Source organism: Schistocerca gregaria, chromosome 8 (assembly GCF_023897955.1).
Source record: "Schistocerca gregaria isolate iqSchGreg1 chromosome 8, iqSchGreg1.2, whole genome shotgun sequence".
NCBI lineage: Eukaryota > Metazoa > Arthropoda > Insecta > Orthoptera > Acrididae > Schistocerca > Schistocerca gregaria.
In genome coordinates, this window is record NC_064927.1 from 16,677,287 (window position 1) to 16,697,428 (window position 20,142).

General features: G+C 47.0%; 13 non-coding genes across 13 annotated transcripts; all 13 read right to left on the bottom strand.

Annotated features, from left to right (window-relative positions):
• Window positions 1–557: 557 nt before the first annotated feature.
• Trnak-cuu (transfer RNA lysine (anticodon CUU)) lies at window positions 558–630 on the bottom strand. Its single transcript has one exon. It is a non-coding gene; the product is annotated as a tRNA-Lys (tRNA).
• Window positions 631–2,060: 1,430 nt separating this feature from the next.
• Trnak-cuu (transfer RNA lysine (anticodon CUU)) lies at window positions 2,061–2,133 on the bottom strand. Its single transcript has one exon. It is a non-coding gene; the product is annotated as a tRNA-Lys (tRNA).
• Window positions 2,134–3,569: 1,436 nt separating this feature from the next.
• Trnak-cuu (transfer RNA lysine (anticodon CUU)) lies at window positions 3,570–3,642 on the bottom strand. The gene has a single exon. It is a non-coding gene; the product is annotated as a tRNA-Lys (tRNA).
• A 1,436-nt stretch (window positions 3,643–5,078) lies between these two features.
• Window positions 5,079–5,151, bottom strand: Trnak-cuu (transfer RNA lysine (anticodon CUU)). The gene has a single exon. It is a non-coding gene; the product is annotated as a tRNA-Lys (tRNA).
• A 1,460-nt stretch (window positions 5,152–6,611) lies between these two features.
• On the bottom strand, window positions 6,612–6,684 carry Trnak-cuu (transfer RNA lysine (anticodon CUU)). The gene has a single exon. It is a non-coding gene; the product is annotated as a tRNA-Lys (tRNA).
• Window positions 6,685–8,135: 1,451 nt separating this feature from the next.
• On the bottom strand, window positions 8,136–8,208 carry Trnak-cuu (transfer RNA lysine (anticodon CUU)). Its single transcript has one exon. It is a non-coding gene; the product is annotated as a tRNA-Lys (tRNA).
• Window positions 8,209–9,635: 1,427 nt separating this feature from the next.
• Window positions 9,636–9,708, bottom strand: Trnak-cuu (transfer RNA lysine (anticodon CUU)). The gene has a single exon. It is a non-coding gene; the product is annotated as a tRNA-Lys (tRNA).
• A 1,436-nt stretch (window positions 9,709–11,144) lies between these two features.
• Trnak-cuu (transfer RNA lysine (anticodon CUU)) lies at window positions 11,145–11,217 on the bottom strand. Its single transcript has one exon. It is a non-coding gene; the product is annotated as a tRNA-Lys (tRNA).
• Window positions 11,218–12,666: 1,449 nt separating this feature from the next.
• Window positions 12,667–12,739, bottom strand: Trnak-cuu (transfer RNA lysine (anticodon CUU)). Its single transcript has one exon. It is a non-coding gene; the product is annotated as a tRNA-Lys (tRNA).
• Window positions 12,740–14,185: 1,446 nt separating this feature from the next.
• Trnak-cuu (transfer RNA lysine (anticodon CUU)) lies at window positions 14,186–14,258 on the bottom strand. The gene has a single exon. It is a non-coding gene; the product is annotated as a tRNA-Lys (tRNA).
• Window positions 14,259–15,719: 1,461 nt separating this feature from the next.
• Trnak-cuu (transfer RNA lysine (anticodon CUU)) lies at window positions 15,720–15,792 on the bottom strand. Its single transcript has one exon. It is a non-coding gene; the product is annotated as a tRNA-Lys (tRNA).
• A 1,446-nt stretch (window positions 15,793–17,238) lies between these two features.
• On the bottom strand, window positions 17,239–17,311 carry Trnak-cuu (transfer RNA lysine (anticodon CUU)). Its single transcript has one exon. It is a non-coding gene; the product is annotated as a tRNA-Lys (tRNA).
• A 1,458-nt stretch (window positions 17,312–18,769) lies between these two features.
• Trnak-cuu (transfer RNA lysine (anticodon CUU)) lies at window positions 18,770–18,842 on the bottom strand. Its single transcript has one exon. It is a non-coding gene; the product is annotated as a tRNA-Lys (tRNA).
• Window positions 18,843–20,142: the final 1,300 nt, after the last annotated feature.

Consider the following 20,142-nt stretch of genomic DNA (forward strand, 5'->3'; position numbering starts at 1 on the left):
ACCGCTTTGGCAAAGGCTTTATCTGCGCCATTCGCCTTAATCACATCTGAGAGTAATTCTTAATAAAAGGCATGTCGCTAATTGTTCGTCATCACAGATACTGTTTGCTATACGGCCACGACGCGCAACTGATTTCCAAAATTCGACTTCTTCCTTTGAGGATGGAACTCACGACACTTGGTTTACTAGTCCAGTGCTCTACCACTGAGCTAAAGAGGCGCGGCCTTGCGGTACTTTTGCCAACTTCGTCCTTACGGTCGTCTGGATCATCAGACTTCAGCTGACAACACTTCATATTACCGACTAATATTTGCAGCTATGGCGACCCTTTACTGCTTGGCTACACATCTGACACGTAACCGATGTCCTCTCCAAACAACAACACTTGCATTTCAGAACATGTCTTTCACACATGTCTACAAAATCACCTTCACCTTCAAATACAGTTTCCTTGCGACTGACAGAGACGTAGGCAAAGTTTAAAGTTGCTATTTCCATTACATCACGTTAATCAGAAAAACGGTAATTTACATCTGCAGCGGAACAAAATTCCGTTTCGCCCAGCGTGGGGCTCGAACCCACGACCCTGACATTAAGAGTCTAATGCTCTACCGACTGAGCTAGCCGGGCTGCTTCGGTGAATACTTGCAAGGGAGCACGTCACACAGTACTCGTTTGGGTTGGGTGGTCCCATACAGAATCTCTCCATGCTGCCTAATGTTTTCCTAACGTCACACTCGTCACGTACTTCACTTTTATTTCATAATCATTTCTGAGAGGTAAGGAATTGCATGACAACCTGCAGAGCTAGTGGCGTCAAAATTAACACTCATACTTGATGTGACTCAAAAGGCGAACGAGTTACTTTCCGACGTTGTTTTAGATGTGCAAGTGCCAGTGGAAACTCGCGGTGACGGCACTCTGCCGACCATTTCGCTAGTTAACACCGGTCTTGTAGTGTGTGTTTCAAGCTCAAGAGCATCTCCAAGCAGAAAATGGTCAACAGCAACATTCAGACGGTTTCGTACTGCTCAAATGCTACATTAAAACGGTATGTTTCTTTTTCAGAACTGATAAAACACGAGCGTGACAGCATTCGAACCTGTAATCTTCAGATGCGAAGTCCGACGCATTATCTATTAGGCCACACAGTCACTGACGACCAAGTGCAACTTGTATATGACTCATCTCGAAACGTTCACACCCCTGATAATTTGTGTTTTCGTTCTACACAGCCGCTGCCCTTGCTCTTTCCCACCCATTCGTTACATTCAACCTCTTACGTGACCGACCAAATATAGACTGGGAAACAAGACCACACACTTCGTGCATACGGAATCGAAGGCAGGGCGTGCCTCGCCGCATTTGCCACGATGGCCATTTGCTACTTCTGCAGAAGCGGCGGCGGCGGGGGCGGCGACGACGACCGCGAGAGGCTCTGACATATGTGAGAAATACATCTATAAAATGTAATTCAGACTGCCTCGTCCCACCTTATGCTGAACCGCTTTGGCAAAGGCTTTATCTGCGCCATTCGCCTTAATCACATCTGAGAGTAATTCTTAATAAAAGGCATGTCGCTAATTGTTCGTCATCACAGATACTGTTTGCTATACGGCCACGACGCGCAACTGATTTCCAAAATTCGACTTCTTCCTTTGGGGATGGAACTCACGACACTTGGTTTACTAGTCCAGTGCTCTACCACTGAGCTAAAGAGGCGCGGCCTAGCGTTACTTTTGCGTTCTTCGTTCTTACGGTCGTCTGGATCATCAGACTTCAGCTGACAACACTTCATATTACCGACTAATATTTGCAGCTATGGCGACCCTTTACTGCTTGGCTACACATCTGACACATAACCGATGTCCTCTCCAAACAACAACACTTGCATTTCAGAACATGTCTTTCACACATGTCTACAAAATCACCTTCACCTTCAAATACAGTTTCCTTGCGACTGACAGAGACGTAGGCAAAGTTTAAAGTTGCTATTTCCATTACATCACGTTAATCAGAAAAACGGTAATTTACATCTGCAGCGGAACAAAATTCCGTTTCGCCCAGCGTGGAGCTCGAACCCACGACCCTGAGATTAAGAGTCTCATGCTCTACCGACTGAGCTGGCCGGGCTGCTTCGGTGAACACTTGCCGGGCAGCACGTCACACAGTACTCGTTTGGGATGGGTGGTCCCATACAGAATCTCTCCATGCTGCCTAATGTTTTCCTAACGTCACACTCGTCACGTACTTCACTTTTATTTCATAATCATTTCTGAGAGGTAAGGAATTGCATGACAACCTGCAGAGCTAGTGGCGTCAAAATTAACACTCATACTTGATGTGACTCAAAAGGCGAACGAGTTACTTTCCGACGTTGTTTTAGATGTGCAAGTGCCAGTGGAAACTCGCGGTGACGGCACTCTGCCGACCATTTCGCTAGTTAACACCGGTCTTGTAGTGTGTGTTTCAAGCTCAAGAGCATCTCCAAGCAGAAAAAGGTCAACAGCAACATTCAGACGGTTTCGTACTGCTCAAATGCTACATTAAAACGGTATGTTTCTTTTTCAGAACTGATAAAATACGAGCGTGACAGCATTCGAACCTGTAATCTTCAGATCCGAAGTCTGACGCCTTATCTATTAGGCCACACAGTCACTGACGACCAAGTGCAACTTGTATATGACTCATCTCGAAACGCTCACACCCCTGATAATTTGTGTTTTCGTTCTACACAGCCGCTGCCCTTGCTCTTTCCCACCCATTCGTTACATTCAACCTCTTACGTGACCGACCAAATATAGACTGGGAAACAAGACCACACACTTCGTGCATACGGAATCGAAGGCAGGGCGTGCCTCGCCGCATTTGCCACGATGGCCATTTGCTACTTCTGCAGAAGCGGCGGCGGCGGGGGCGGCGACGACGACGACGACTGCGAGAGGCTCTGACATATGTGAGAAATACATCTATAAAATGTAATTCAGACTGCCTCGTCCCACCTTATGCTGAACCGCTTTGGCAAAGGCTTTATCTGCGCCATTCGCCTTAATCACATCTGAGAGTAATTCTTAATAAAAGGCATGTCGCTAATTGTCCGTCATCACAGATACTGTTTGCTATACGGCCACGACGCGCAACTGATTTCCAAAATTCGACTTCTTCCTTTGAGGATGGAACTCACGACCCTTGGTTTACTAGTCCAGTGCTCTACCACTGAGCTAAAGAGGCGCGGCCTAGCGGTACTTTTGCAAACTTCGTCCTTACGGTCGTCTGGATCATCAGACTTCAGCTGACAACACTTCATATTACCGACTAATATTTGCAGCTATGGCGACCCTTTACTGCTTGGCTACACATCTGACACGTAACCGATGTCCTCTCCAAACAACAACACTTGCATTTCAGAACATGTCTTTCACACATGTCTACAAAATCACCTTCACCTTCAAATACAGTTTCCTTGCGACTGACAGAGACGTAGGCAAAGTTTAAAGTTGCTATTTCCATTACATCACGTTAATCAGAAAAACGGTAATTTACATCTGCAGCGGAACAAAATTCCGTTTCGCCCAGCGTGGGGCTCGAACCCACGACCCTGACATTAAGAGTCTAATGCTCTACCGACTGAGCTAGCCGGGCTGCTTCGGTGAATACTTGCAGGGGAGCACGTCACACAGTACTCGTTTGGGTTGGGTGGTCCCATACAGAATCTCTCCATGCTGCCTAATGTTTTCCTAACGTCACACTCGTCACGTACTTCACTTTTATTTCATAATCATTTCTGAGAGGTAAGGAATTGCATGACAACCTGCAGAGCTAGTGGCGTCAAAATTAACACTCATACTTGATGTGACTCAAAAGGCGAACGAGTTACTTTCCGACGTTGTTTTAGATGTGCAAGTGCCAGTGGAAACTCGCGGTGACGGCACTCTGCCGACCATTTCGCTAGTTAACACCGGTCTTGTAGTGTGTGTTTCAAGCTCAAGAGCATCTCCAAGCAGAAAATGGTCAACAGCAACATTCAGACGGTTTCGTACTGCTCAAATGCTACATTAAAACGGTATGTTTCTTTTTCAGAACTGATAAAATACGAGCGTGACAGCATTCGAACCTGTAATCTTCAGATCCGAAGTCTGACGCATTATCTATTAGGCCACACAGTCACTGATGACCAAGTGCAACTTGTATATGACTCATCTCGAAACGCTCACACCCCTGATAATTTGTGTTTTCGTTCTACACAGCCGCTGCCCTTGCTCTTTCCCACCCATTCGTTACATTCAACCTCTTACGTGACCGACCAAATATAGACTGGGAAACAAGACCACACACTTTGTGCATACGGAATCGAAGGCAGGGCGTGCCTCGCCGCATTTGCCACGATGGCCATTTGCTACTTCTGCAGAAGCGGCGGCGGCGGGGGCGGCGACGACGACGACGACTGCGAGAGGCTCTGACATATGTGAGAAATACATCTATAAAATGTAATTCAGACTGCCTCGTCCCACCTTATGCTGAACCGCTTTGGCAAAGGCTTTATCTGCGCCATTCGCCTTAATCACATCTGAGAGTAATTCTTAATAAAAGGCATGTCGCTAATTGTCCGTCATCACAGATACTGTTTGCTATACGGCCACGACGCGCAACTGATTTCCAAAATTCGACTTCTTCCTTTGAGGATGGAACTCACGACCCTTGGTTTACTAGTCCAGTGCTCTACCACTGAGCTAAAGAGGCGCGGCCTAGCGGTACTTTTGCATACTTCGTCCTTACGGTCGTCTGGATCATCAGACTTCAGCTGACAACACTTCATATTACCGACTAATATTTGCAGCTATGGCGACCCTTTACTGCTTGGCTACACATCTGACACGTAACCGATGTCCTCTCCAAACAACAACACTTGCATTTCAGAACATGTCTTTCACACATGTCTACAAAATCACCTTCACCTTCAAATACAGTTTCCTTGCGACTGACAGAGACGTAGGCAAAGTTTAAAGTTGCTATTTCCATTACATCACGTTAATCAGAAAAACGGTAATTTACATCTGCAGCGGAACAAAATTCCGTTTCGCCCAGCATGGGGCTCGAACCCACGACCCTGAGATTAAGAGTCTAATGCTCTACCGACTGAGCTAGCCGGGCTGCTTCGGTGAATACTTGCAGGGGAGCACGTCACACAGTACTCGTTTGGGTTGGGTGGTCCCATACAGAATCTCTCCATGCTGCCTAATGTTTTCCTAACGTCACACTCGTCACGTACTTCACTTTTATTTCATAATCATTTCTGAGAGGTAAGGAATTGCATGACAACCTGCAGTGCTAGTGGCGTCAAAATTAACACTCATACTTGATGTGACTCAAAAGGCGAACGAGTTACTTTCCGACGTTGTTTTAGATGTGCAAGTGCCAGTGGAAACTCGCGGTGACGGCACTCTGCCGACCATTTCGCTAGTTAACACCGGTCTTGTAGTGTGTGTTTCAAGCTCAAGAGCATCTCCAAGCAGAAAATGGTCAACAGCAACATTCAGACGGTTTCGTACTGCTCAAATGCTACATTAAAACGGTATGTTTCTTTTTCAGAACTGATAAAACACGAGCGTGACAGCATTCGAACCTGTAATCTTCAGATCCCAAGTCCGACGCCTTATCTATTAGGCCACACAGTCACTGACGACCAAGTGCAACTTGTATATGACTCATCTCGAAACGCTCACACCCCTGATAATTTGTGTTTTCGTTCTACACAGCCGCTGCCCTTGCTCTTTCCCACCCATTCGTTACATTCAACCTCTTACGTGACCGACCAAATATAGACTGGGAAACAAGACCACACACTTCGTGCATACGGAATCGAAGGCAGGGCGTGCCTCGCCGCATTTGCCACGATGGCCATTTGCTACTTCTGCAGAAGCGGCGGCGGCGGCGACGACGACGACGACGACGACGACGACGACGACGACGACGACGACCGCGAGAGGCTCTGACATATGTGAGAAATACATCTATAAAATGTAATACAGACTGCCTCGTCCCACCTTATGCTGAACCGCTTTGGCAAAGGCTTTATCTGCGCCATTCGCCTTAATCACATCTGAGAGTAATTCTTAATAAAAGGCATGTCGCTAATTGTTCGTCATCACAGATACTGTTTGCTATACGGCCACGACGCGCAACTGATTTCCAAATTTCGACTTCTTCTTTTGAGGATGGAACTCACGACCCTGGGTTTACTAGTCCAGTGCTCTACCACTGAGCTAAAGAGGCGCGGCCTAGCGGTACTTTTGCGTACTTCGTCCTTACGGTCGTCTGGATCATCAGACTTCAGCTGACAACACTTCATATTACCGACTAATATTTGCAGCTATGGCGACCCTTTACTGCTTGGCTACACATCTGACACGTAACCGATGTCCTCTCCAAACAACAACACTTGCATTTCAGAACATGTCTTTCACACATGTCTACAAAATCACCTTCACCTTCAAATACAGTTTCCTTGCGACTGACAGAGACGTAGGCAAAGTTTAAAGTTGCTATTTCCATTACATCACGTTAATCAGAAAAACGGTAATTTACATCTGCAGCGGAACAAAATTCCGTTTCGCCCAGCGTAGGGCTCGAACCCACGACCCTGAGATTAAGAGTCTCATGCTCTACCGACTGAGCTAGCCGGGCTGCTTCGGTGAACACTTGCAGGGGAGCACGTCACACAGTACTCGTTTGGGTTGGGTGGTCCCATACAGAATCTCTCCATGTTGCCTAATGTTTTCCTAACGTCACACTCGTCACGTACTTCACTTTTATTTCATAATCACTTCTGAGAGGTAAGGAATTGCATGACAACCTGCAGAGCTAGTGGCGTCAAAATTAACACTCATACTTGATGTGACTCAAAAGGCGAACGAGTTACTTTCCGACGTTGTTTTAGATGTGCAAGTGCCAGTGGAAACTCGCGGTGACGGCACTCTGCCGACCATTTCGCTAGTTAACACCGGTCTTGTAGTGTGTGTTTCAAGCTCAAGAGCATCTCCAAGCAGAAAATGGTCAACAGCAACATTCAGACGGTTTCGTACTGCTCAAATGCTACATTAAAACGGTATGTTTCTTTTTCAGAACTGATAAAACACGAGCGTGACAGCATTCGAACCTGTAATCTTCAGATCCGAAGTCCGACGTCTTATCTATTAGGCCACACAGTCACTGACGACCAAGTGCAACTTGTATATGACTCATCTCGAAACGCTCACACCCCTGATAATTTGTGTTTTCGTTCTACACAGCCGCTGCCCTTGCTCTTTCCCACACATTCGTTACATTCAACCTCTTACGTGACCGACCAAATATAGACTGGGAAACAAGACCACACACTTCGTGCATACGGAATCGAAGGCAGTGCGTGCCTCGCCGCATTTGCCACGATGGCCATTTGCTACTTCTGCAGAAGCGGCGGCGGTGGCGACGACGACGACGACGACGACGACGACGACGACGACCGCGGGAGGCTCTGACATATGTGAGAAATACATCTATAAAATGTAATTCAGACTGCCTCGTCCCACCTTATGCTGAACCGCTTTGGCAAAGGCTTTATCTGCGCCATTCGCCTTAATCACATCTGAGAGTAATTCTTAATAAAAGGCATGTCGCTAATTGTTCGTCATCACAGATACTGTTTGCTATACGGCCACGACGCGCAACTGATTTCCAAAATTGGACTTCTTCCTTTGAGGATGGAACTCACGACATTTCGTTTGCTAGACCAGTGCTCTACCACTGAGCTAATGAGGCGCGGCCTAGCGGTACCTTTGCGTACTTCGTCCTTACGGTCGTCTGGATCATCAGACTTCAGCTGACAACACTTCATATTACCGACTAATATTTGCAGCTATGGCGACCCATTACTGCTTGGCTACACATCTGACACGTAACCGATGTCCTCTCCAAACAACAACACTTGCATTTCAGAACATGTCTTTCACACATGTCTACAAAATCACCTTCACCTTCAAATACAGTTTCCTTGCGACTGACAGAGACGTAGGCAAAGTTTAAAGTTGCTATTTCCATTACATCACGTTAATCAGAAAAACGGTAATTTACATCTGCAGCGGAACAAAATTCCGCTTCGCCCAGCGTGGGGCTCGAACCCACGACCCTGAGATTAAGAGTCTCATGCTCTACCGACTGAGCTAGCCGGGCTGCTTCGGTGAATACTTGCAGGGGAGCATGTCACACAGTACTCGTTTGGGTTGGGTGGTCCCATACAGAATCTCTCCATGCTGCCTAATGTTTTCCTAACGTCACACTCGTCACGTACTTCACTTTTATTTCATAATCATTTCTGAGAGGTAAGGAATTGCATGACAACCTGCAGAGCTAGTGGCGTCAAAATTAACACTCATACTTGATGTGACTCAAAAGGCGAACGATTTACTTTCCGACGTTGTTTTAGATGTGCAAGTGCCAGTGGAAACTCGCGGTGACGGCACTCTGCCGACCATTTCGCTAGTTAACACCGGTCTTGTAGTGTGTGTTTCAAGCTCAAGAGCATCTCCAAGCAGAAAATGGTCAACAGCAACATTCAGACGGTTTCGTACTGCTCAAATGCTACATTAAAACGGTATGTTTCTTTTTCAGAACTGATAAAACAAGAGCGTGACAGCATTCGAACCTGTAGTCTTCAGATCCGAAGTCCGACGCCTTATCTATTAGGCCACACAGTCACTGACGACCAAGTGCAACTTGTATATGACTCATCTCGAAACGCTCACACCCCTGATAATTTGTGTTTTCGTTCTACACAGCCGCTGCCCTTGCTCTTTCCCACCCATTCGTTACATTCAACCTCTTACGTGACCGACCAAATATAGACTGGGAAACAAGACCACACACTTCGTGCATACGGAATCGAAGGCAGGGCGTGCCTCGCCGCATTTGCCACGATGGCCATTTGCTACTTCTGCAGAAGCGGCGGCGGCGGCGGCGACGACGACCGCGAGAGGCTCTGACATATGTGAGAAATACATCTATAAAATGTAATTCAGACTGCCTCGTCCCACCTTATGCTGAACCGCTTTGGCAAAGGCTTTATCTGCGCCATTCGCCTTAATCACATCTGAGAGTAATTCTTAATAAAAGGCATGTCGCTAATTGTTCGTCATCACAGATACTGTTTGCTATACGGCCACGACGCGCAACTGATTTCCAAAATTCGACTTCTTCCTTTGAGGATGGAACTCACGACATTTCGTTTGCTAGACCAGTGCTCTACCACTGAGCTAATGAGGCGCGGCCTAGCGGTACCTTTGCGTACTTCGTCCTTACGGTCGTCTGGATCATCAGACTTCAGCTGACAACACTTCATATTACCGACTAATATTTGCAGCTATGGCGACCCATTACTGCTTGGCTACACATCTGACACGTAACCGATGTCCTCTCCAAACAACAACACTTGCATTTCAGAACATGTCTTTCACACATGTCTACAAAATCACCTTCACCTTCAAATACAGTTTCCTTGCGACTGACAGAGACGTAGGCAAAGTTTAAAGTTGCTATTTCCATTACATCACGTTAATCAGAAAAACGGTAATTTACATCTGCAGCGGAACAAAATTCCGCTTCGCCCAGCGTGGGGCTCGAACCCACGACCCTGAGATTAAGAGTCTCATGCTCTACCGACGGAGCTAGCCGGGCTGCTTCGGTGAATACTTGCAGGGGAGCATGTCACACAGTACTCGTTTGGGTTGGGTGGTCCCATACAGAATCTCTCCATGCTGCCTAATGTTTTCCTAACGTCACACTCGTCACGTACTTCACTTTTATTTCATAATCATTTCTGAGAGGTTAGGAATTGCATGACAACCTGCAGAGCTAGTGGCGTCAAAATTAACACTCATACTTGATGTGACTCAAAAGGCGAACGATTTACTTTCCGACGTTGTTTTAGATGTGCAAGTGCCAGTGGAAACTCGCGGTGACGGCACTCTGCCGACCATTTCGCTAGTTAACACCGGTCTTGTAGTGTGTGTTTCAAGCTCAAGAGCATCTCCAAGCAGAAAATGGTCAACAGCAACATTCAGACGGTTTCGTACTGCTCAAATGCTACATTAAAACGGTATGTTTCTTTTTCAGAACTGATAAAACACGAGCGTGACAGCATTCGAACCCGTAATATTCAGATCCGAAGTCCGACGCCTTATCTATTAGGCCACACAGTCACTGACGACCAAGTGCAACTTGTATATGACTCATCTCGAAACGCTCACACCCCTGATAATTTGTGTTTTCGTTCTACACAGCCGCTGCCCTTGCTCTTTCCCACCCATTCGTTACATTCAACCTCTTACGTGACCGACCAAATATAGACTGGAAAACAAGACCACACACTTCGTGCATACGGAATCGAAGGCAGGGCGTGCCTCGCCGCATTTGCCACGATGGCCATTTGGTACTTCTGCAGAAGCGGCGGCGACGACGACGACGACGGCGACGACGACCGCGAGAGGCTCTGACATATGTGAGAAATACATCTATAAAATGTAATTCAGACTGCCTCGTCCCACCTTATGCTGAACCGCTTTGGCAAAGGCTTTATCTGCGCCATTCGCCTTAATCACATCTGAGAGTAATTCTTAATAAAAGGCATGTCGCTAATTGTTCGTCATCACAGATACTGTTTGCTATATGGCCACGACGCGCAACTTATTTCCAAAATTCGACTTCTTCCTTTGAGGATGGAACTCAGGACCCTTGGTTTACTAGTCCAGTGCTCTACCACTGAGCTAAAGAGGCGCGGCCTAGCGGTACCTTTGCGTACTTCGTCCTTACGGTCGTCTAGATCATCAGACTTCAGCTGACAACACTTCATATTACCGACTAATATTTGCAGCTATGGCGACCCATTACTGCTTGGCTACACATCTGACACGTAACCGATGTCCTCTCCAAACAACAACACTTGCATTTCAGAACATGTCTTTCACACATGTCTACAAAATCACCTTCACCTTCAAATACAGTTTCCTTGCGACTGACAGAGACGTAGGCAAAGTTTAAAGTTGCTATTTCCATTACATCACGTTAATCAGAAAAACGGTAATTTACATCTGCAGCGGAACAAAATTCCGTTTCGCCCAGCGTGGGGCTCGAACCCACGACCCTAAAATTAAGAGTCTCATGCTCTACCGACTGAGCTGGCCGGGCTGCTTCGGTGAATTCTTGCCGGGCAGCACGTCACACAGTACTCGTTTGGGTTGGGTGGTCCCATACAGAATCTCTCCATGCTGCCTAATGTTTTCCTAACGTCACACTCGTCACGTACTTCACTTTTATTTCATAATTATTTCTGAGAGGTAAGGAATTGCATGACAACCTGCAGAGCTAGTGGCGTCAAAATTAACACTCATACTTGATGTGACTCAAAAGGCGAACGGGTTACTTTCCGACGTTGTTTTAGATGTGCAAGTGCCAGTGGAAACTCGCGGTGACGGCACTCTGCCGACCATTTCGCTAGTTAACACCGGTCTTGTAGTGTGTGTTTCAAGCTCAACAGCATCTCCAAGCAGAAAATGGTCAACAGCAACATTCAGACGGTTTCGTACTGCTCAAATGCTACATTAAAATGGTATGTTTCTTTTTCAGAACTGATAAAACACGAGCGTGACAGCATTCGAACCTGTAATCTTCAGATCCGAAGTCCGACGCCTTATCTATTAGGCCACACAGTCACTGACGACCAAGTGCAACTTGTATGTGACTCATCTCGAAACGCTCACACCCCCTGATAAATTGTGTTTTCGTTCTACACAGCCGCTGCCCTTGCTCTTTCCCACCCATTCGTTACATTCAACCTCTTACGTGACCGACCAAATATAGACTGGGAAACAAGACCACACACTTCGTGCATACGGAATCGAAGGCAGGGCGTGCCTCGCCGCTTTTGCCACGATGGCCATTTGCTACTTCTGCAGAAGCGGCGGCGGCGGCGGCGGCGACGACGACGACGACGACGACGACGACCGCGAGAGGCTCTGACATATGTGAGAAATACATCTATAAAATGTAATTCAGACTGCCTCGTCCCACCTTATGCTGAACCGCTTTGGCAAAGGGTTTATCTGCGCCATTCGCCTTAATCACATCTGAGAGTAATTCTTAATAAAAGGCATGTCGCTAATTGTTCGTCATCACAGATACTGTTTGCTATACGGCCACGACGCGCAACTGATTTCCAAAATTCGACTTCTTCATTTGAGGATGGAACTCACGACCCTTCGTTTACTAGTCCAGTGCTCTACCACTGAGCTAAAGAGGAGCGGCCTAGCGGTACCTTTGCGTACTTCGTCCTTACGGTCGTCTGGATCATCAGACTTCAGCTGACAACACTTCATATTACCGACTAATATTTGCAGCTATGGCGACCCATTACTGCTTGGCTACACATCTGACACGTAACCGATGTCCTCTCCAAACAACAACACTTGCATTTCAGAACATGTCTTTCACACATGTCTACAAAATCACCTTCACCTTCAAATACAGTTTCCTTGCGACTGACAGAGACGTAGGCAAAGTTTAAAGTTGCTATTTCCATTACATCACGTTAATCAGAAAAACGGTAATTTACATCTGCAGCGGAACAAAATTCCGTTTCGCCCAGCGTGGGGCTCGAACCCACGACCCTGAGATTAAGTGTCTCATGCTCTACCGACTGAGCTAGCCGGGCTGCTTCGGTGAATTCTTGCCGGGCAGCACGTCACACAGTACTCGTTTGGGTTGGGTGGTCCCATACAGAATCTCTCCATGCCGCCTAATGTTTTCCTAACGTCACACTCGTCACGTACTTCACTTTTATTTCATAATTATTTCTGAGAGGTAAGGAATTGCATGACAACCTGCAGAGCTAGTGGCGTCAAAATTAACACTCATACTTGATGTGACTCAAAAGGCGAACGAGTTACTTTCCGACGTTGTTTTAGATGTGCAAGTGCCAGTGGAAACTCGCGGTGACGGCACTCTGCCGACCATTTCGCTAGTTAACACCGGTCTTGTAGTGTGTGTTTCAAGCTCAACAGCATCTCCAAGCAGAAAATGGTCAACAGCAACATTCAGACGGTTTCGTACTGCTCAAATGCTACATTAAAACGGTATGTTTCTTTTTCAGAACTGATAAAACACGAGCGTGACAGCATTCGAACCTGTAATCTTCAGATCCGAAGTCCGACGCCTTATCTATTAGGCCACACAGTCACTGACGACCAAGTGCAACTTGTATGTGACTCATCTCGAAACGCTCACACCCCCTGATAATTTGTGTTTTCGTTCTACACAGCCGCTGCCCTTGCTCTTTCCCACCCATTCGTTACATTCAACCTCTTACGTGACCGACCAAATATAGACTGGGAAACAAGACCACACACTTCGTGCATACGGAATCGAAGGCAGGGCGTGCCTCGCCGCTTTTGCCACGATGGCCATTTGCTACTTCTGCAGAAGCGGCGGCGGCGGCGGCGGCAACGACGACGACGACGACGACGACCGCGAGAGGCTCTGACATATGTGAGAAATACATCTATAAAATGTAATTCAGACTGCCTCGTCCCACCTTATGCTGAACCGCTTTGGCAAAGGCTTTATCTGCGCCATTCGCCTTAATCACATCTGAGAGTAATTCTTAATAAAAGGCATGTCGCTAATTGTTCGTCATCACAGATACTGTTTGCTATATGGCCACGACGCGCAACTGATTTCCAAAATTCGACTTCTTCCTTTGAGGATGGAACTCAGGACCCTTGGTTTACTAGTCCAGTGCTCTACCACTGAGCTAAAGAGGCGCGGCCTAGCGGTACCTTTGCGTACTTCGTCCTTACGGTCGTCTAGATCATCAGACTTCAGCTGACAACACTTCATATTACCGACTAATATTTGCAGCTATGGCGACCCATTACTGCTTGGCTACACATCTGACACGTAACCGATGTCCTCTCCAAACAACAACACTTGCATTTCAGAACATGTCTTTCACACATGTCTACAAAATCACCTTCACCTTCAAATACAGTTTCCTTGCGACTGACAGAGACGTAGGCAAAGTTTAAAGTTGCTATTTCCATTACATCACGTTAATCAGAAAAACGGTAATTTACATCTGCAGCGGAACAAAATTCCGTTTCGCCCAGCGTGGGGCTCGAACCCACGACCCTGAGATTAAGAGTCTCATGCTCTACCGACTGAGCTGGCCGGGCTGCTTCGGTGAATTCTTGCCGGGCAGCACGTCACACAGTACTCGTTTGGGTTGGGTGGTCCCATACAGAATCTCTCCATGCTGCCTAATGTTTTCCTAACGTCACACTCGTCACGTACTTCACTTTTATTTCATAATTATTTCTGAGAGGTAAGGAATTGCATGACAACCTGCAGAGCTAGTGGCGTCAAAATTAACACTCATACTTGATGTGACTCAAAAGGCGAACGAGTTACTTTCCGACGTTGTTTTAGATGTGCAAGTGCCAGTGGAAACTCGCGGTGACGGCACTCTGCCGACCATTTCGCTAGTTAACACCGGTCTTGTAGTGTGTGTTTCAAGCTCAACAGCATCTCCAAGCAGAAAATGGTCAACAGCAACATTCAGACGGTTTCGTACTGCTCAAATGCTACATTAAAACGGTATGTTTCTTTTTCAGAACTGATAAAACACGAGCGTGACAGCATTCGAACCTGTAATCTTCAGATCCGAAGTCCGACGCCTTATCTATTAGGCCACACAGTCACTGACGACCAAGTGCAACTTGTATGTGACTCATCTCGAAACGCTCACACCCCCTGATAAATTGTGTTTTCGTTCTACACAGCCGCTGCCCTTGCTCTTTCCCACCCATTCGTTACATTCAACCTCTTACGTGACCGACCAAATATAGACTGGGAAACAAGACCACACACTTCGTGCATACGGAATCGAAGGCAGGGCGTGCCTCGCCGCTTTTGCCACGATGGCCATTTGCTACTTCTGCAGAAGCGGCGGCGGCGGCGGCGGCGGCGGCGGCGACGACGACGACGACGACGACGACGACGACCGCGAGAGGCTCTGACATATGTGAGAAATACATCTATAAAATGTAATTCAGACTGCCTCGTCCCACCTTATGCTGAACCGCTTTGGCAAAGGCTTTATCTGCGCCATTCGCCTTAATCACATCTGAGAGTAATTCTTAATAAAAGGCATGTCGCTAATTGTTCGTCATCACAGATACTGTTTGCTATATGGCCACGACGCGCAACTTATTTCCAAAATTCGACTTCTTCCTTTGAGGATGGAACTCTGGACCCTTGGTTTACTAGTCCAGTGCTCTACCACTGAGCTAAAGAGGCGCGGCCTAGCGGTACCTTTGCGTACTTCGTCCTTACGGTCGTCTAGATCATCAGACTTCAGCTGACAACACTTCATATTACCGACTAATATTTGCAGCTATGGCGACCCATTATTGCTTGGCTACACATCTGACACGTAACCGATGTCCTCTCCAAACAACAACACTTGCATTTCAGAACATGTCTTTCACACATGTCTACAAAATCACCTTCACCTTCAAATACAGTTTCCTTGCGACTGACAGAGACGTAGGCAAAGTTTAAAGTTGCTATTTCCATTACATCACGTTAATCAGAAAAACGGTAATTTACATCTGCAGCGGAACAAAATTCCGTTTCGCCCAGCGTGGGGCTCGAACCCACGACCCTGAGATTAAGAGTCTCATGCTCTACCGACTGAGCTAGCCGGGCTGCTTCGGTGAATTCTTGCCGGGCAGCACGTCACACAGTACTCGTTTGGGTTGGGTGGTCCCATACAGAATCTCTCCATGCTGCCTAATGTTTTCCTAACGTCACACTCGTCACGTACTTCACTTTTATTTCATAATCATTTCTGAGAGGTAAGGAATTGCATGACAACCTGCAGAGCTAGTGGCGTCAAAATTAACACTCATACTTGATGTGACTCAAAAGGCGAACGAGTTACTTTCCGACGTTGTTTTAGATGTGCAAGTGCCAGTGGAAACTCGCGGTGACGGCACTCTGCCGACCATTTCGCTAGTTAACACCGGTCTTGTAGTGTGTGTTTCAAGCTCAAGAGCATCTCCAAGCAGAAAATGGTCAACAGCAACATTCAGACGGTTTCGTACTGCTCAAATGCTACATTAAAACGGTATTATTCTTTTTCAGAACTGATAAAACACGAGCGTGACAGCATTCGAACCTGTAATCTTCAGATCCCAAGTCCGACGCCTTATCTATTAGGCCACACAGTCACTGACGACCAAGTGCAACTTGTATGTGACTCATCTCGAAACGCTCACACCCCCTGATAATTTGTGTTTTCGTTCTACACAGCCGCTGCCCTTGCTCTTTCCCACCCATTCGTTACATTCAACCTCTTACGTGACCGACCAAATATAGACTGGGAAACAAGACCACACACTTCGTGCATACGGAATCGAAGGCAGGGCGTGCCTCGCCGCTTTTGCCACGATGGCCATTTGCTACTTCTGCAGAAGCGGCGGCGGCGGCGGCGGCGACGACGACGACGACGACGACGACCGCGAGAGGCTCTGACATATGTGAGAAATACATCTATAAAATGTAATTCAGACTGCCTCGTCCCACCTTATGCTGAACCGCTTTGGCAAAGGCTTTATCTGCGCCATTCGCCTTAATCACATCTGAGAGTAATTCTTAATAAAAGGCATGTCGCTAATTGTTCGTCATCACAGATACTGTTTGCTATATGGCCACGACGCGCAACTTATTTCCAAAATTCGACTTCTTCCTTTGAGGATGGAACTCAGGACCCTTGGTTTACTAGTCCAGTGCTCTACCACTGAGCTAAAGAGGCGCGGCCTAGCGGTACCTTTGCGTGCTTCGTCCTTACGGTCGTCTAGATCATCAGACTTCAGCTGACAACACTTCATATTACCGACTAATATTTGCAGCTATGGCGACCCATTACTGCTTGGCTACACATCTGACACGTAACCGATGTCCTCTCCAAACAACAACACTTGCATTTCAGAACATGTCTTTCACACATGTCTACAAAATCACCTTCACCTTCAAATACAGTTTCCTTGCGACTGACAGAGACGTAGGCAAAGTTTAAAGTTGCTATTTCCATTACATCACGTTAATCAGAAAAACGGTAATTTACATCTGCAGCGGAACAAAATTCCGTTTCGCCCAGCGTGGGGCTCGAACCCACGACCCTGAGATTAAGAGTCTCATGCTCTACCGACTGAGCTGGCCGGGCTGCTTCGGTGAATTCTTGCCGGGCAGCACGTCACACAGTACTCGTTTGGGTTGGGTGGTCCCATACAGAATCTCTCCATGCTGCCTAATGTTTTCCTAACGTCACACTCGTCACGTACTTCACTTTTATTTCATAATTATTTCTGAGAGGTAAGGAATTGCATGACAACCTGCAGAGCTAGTGGCGTCAAAATTAACACTCATACTTGATGTGACTCAAAAGGCGAACGAGTTACTTTCCGACGTTGTTTTAGATGTGCAAGTGCCAGTGGAAACTCGCGGTGACGGCACTCTGCCGACCATTTCGCTAGTTAACACCGGTCTTGTAGTGTGTGTTTCAAGCTCAACAGCATCTCCAAGCAGAAAATGGTCAACAGCAACATTCAGACGGTTTCGTACTGCTCAAATGCTACATTAAAACGGTATGTTTCTTTTTCAGAACTGATAAAACACGAGCGTGACAGCATTCGAACCTGTAATCTTCAGATCCGAAGTCCGACGCCTTATCTATTAGGCCACACAGTCACTGACGACCAAGTGCAACTTGTATGTGACTCATCTCGAAACGCTCACACCCCCTGATAAATTGTGTTTTCGTTCTACACAGCCGCTGCCCTTGCTCTTTCCCACCCATTCGTTACATTCAACCTCTTACGTGACCGACCAAATATAGACTGGGAAACAAGACCACACACTTCGTGCATACGGAATCGAAGGCAGGGCGTGCCTCGCCGCTTTTGCCACGATGGCCATTTGCTACTTCTGCAGAAGCGGCGGCGGCGGCGGCGGCGGCGGCGACGACGACGACGACGACGACGACGACGACCGCGAGAGGCTCTGACATATGTGAGAAATACATCTATAAAATGTAATTCAGACTGCCTCGTCCCACCTTATGCTGAACCGCTTTGGCAAAGGCTTTATCTGCGCCATTCGCCTTAATCACATCTGAGAGTAATTCTTAATAAAAGGCATGTCGCTAATTGTTCGTCATCACAGATACTGTTTACTATACGGCCACGACGCGCAACTGATTTCCAAAAGTCGACTTCTTCCTTTGAGGATGGAACTCACGACCCTTGGTTTACTAGTCCAGTGCTCTACCACTGAGCTAAAGAGGCGCGGCCTAGCGGTACCTTTGCGTACTTCGTCCTTACGGTCGTCTGGATCAGCAGACTTCAGCTGACAACACTTCATATTACCGACTAATATTTGCAGCTATGGCGACCCATTACTGCTTGGCTACACATCTGACACGTAACCGATGTCCTCTCCAAACAACAACACTTGCATTTCAGAACATGTCTTTCACACATGTCTACAAAATCACCTTCACCTTCAAATACAGTTTCCTTGCGACTGACAGAGACGTAGGCAAAGTTTAAAGTTGCTATTTCCATTACATAACGTTAATCAGAAAAACGGTAATTTACATCTGCAGCGGAACAAAATTCCGTTTCGCCCAGCGTGGGGCTCGAACCCACGACCCTGAGATTAAGAGTCTCATGCTCTACCGACGGAGCTAGCCGGGCTGCTTCGGTGAATACTTGCCGGGCAGCACGTCACACAGTACTCGTTTGGGTTGGGTGGTCCCATACAGAATCTCTCCATGCTGCCTAATGTTTTCCTAACGTCACACTCGTCACGTACTTCACTTTTATTTCATAATCATTTCTGAGAGGTAAGGAATTGCATGACAACCTGCAGAGCTAGTGGCGTCAAAATTAACACTCATACTTGATGTGACTCAAAAGGCGAACGAGTTACTTTCCTACGTTGTTTTAGATGTGCAAGTGCCAGTGGAAACTCGCGGTGACGGCACTCTGCCGACCATTTCGCTAGTTAACACCGGTCTTGTAGTGTGTGTTTCAAGCTCAAGAGCATCTCCTAGCAGAAAATGGTCAGCAGCAACATTCAGACGGTTTCGTACTGCTCAAATGCTACATTAAAACGGTATGTTTCTTTTTCAGAACTGATAAAACACGAGCGTGACAGCATTCGAACCTGTAATCTTCAGATCCGAAGTCCGACGCCTTATCTAATAGGCCACACAGTCACTGACGACGAAGTGCAACTTGTATATGACTCATCTCGAAACGCTCACACCCCTGATAATTTGTGTTTTCGTTCTACACAGCCGCTGCCCTTGCTCTTTCCCACCCATTCGTTACATTCAACCTCTTACGTGACCGACCAAATATAGACTGGGAATCAAGACCACACACTTCGTGCATACGGAATCGAAGGCAGGGCGTGCCTCGCCGCATTTGCCACGATGGCCATTTGCTACTTCTGCAGAAGCGGCGGCGGCTTCGACGACGACGACGACGACGACGACGACGACGACGACGACGAAGACGACGACCGCGAGAGGCTCTGACATATGTAAGAAATACATCTATAAAATGTAATTCAGACATCCTCGTCCCACCTTATGCTGAACCGCTTTGGCAAAGGCTTTATCTGCGCCATTCGCCTTAATCACATCTGAGAGTAATTCTTAATAAAAGGCATGTCGCTAATTGTTCGTCATTACAGATACTGTTTGCTATACGGCCACGACGCGCAACTGATTTCCAAAATTCGACTTCTTCCTTTGAGGATGGAACTCACGACCCTTGGTTTACTAGTCCAGTGCTCTACCACTGAGCTCAAGAGGCGGGGCCTAGCGGTACCTTTGCGTACTTCGTCCTTACGGTCGTCTGGATCATCAGACTTCAGCTGACAACACTTCATATTACCGACTAATATTTGCAGCTATGGCGACCCATTACTGCTTGGCTACACATCCGACACGTAACCGATGTCCTCTCCAAACAACAACACTTGCAT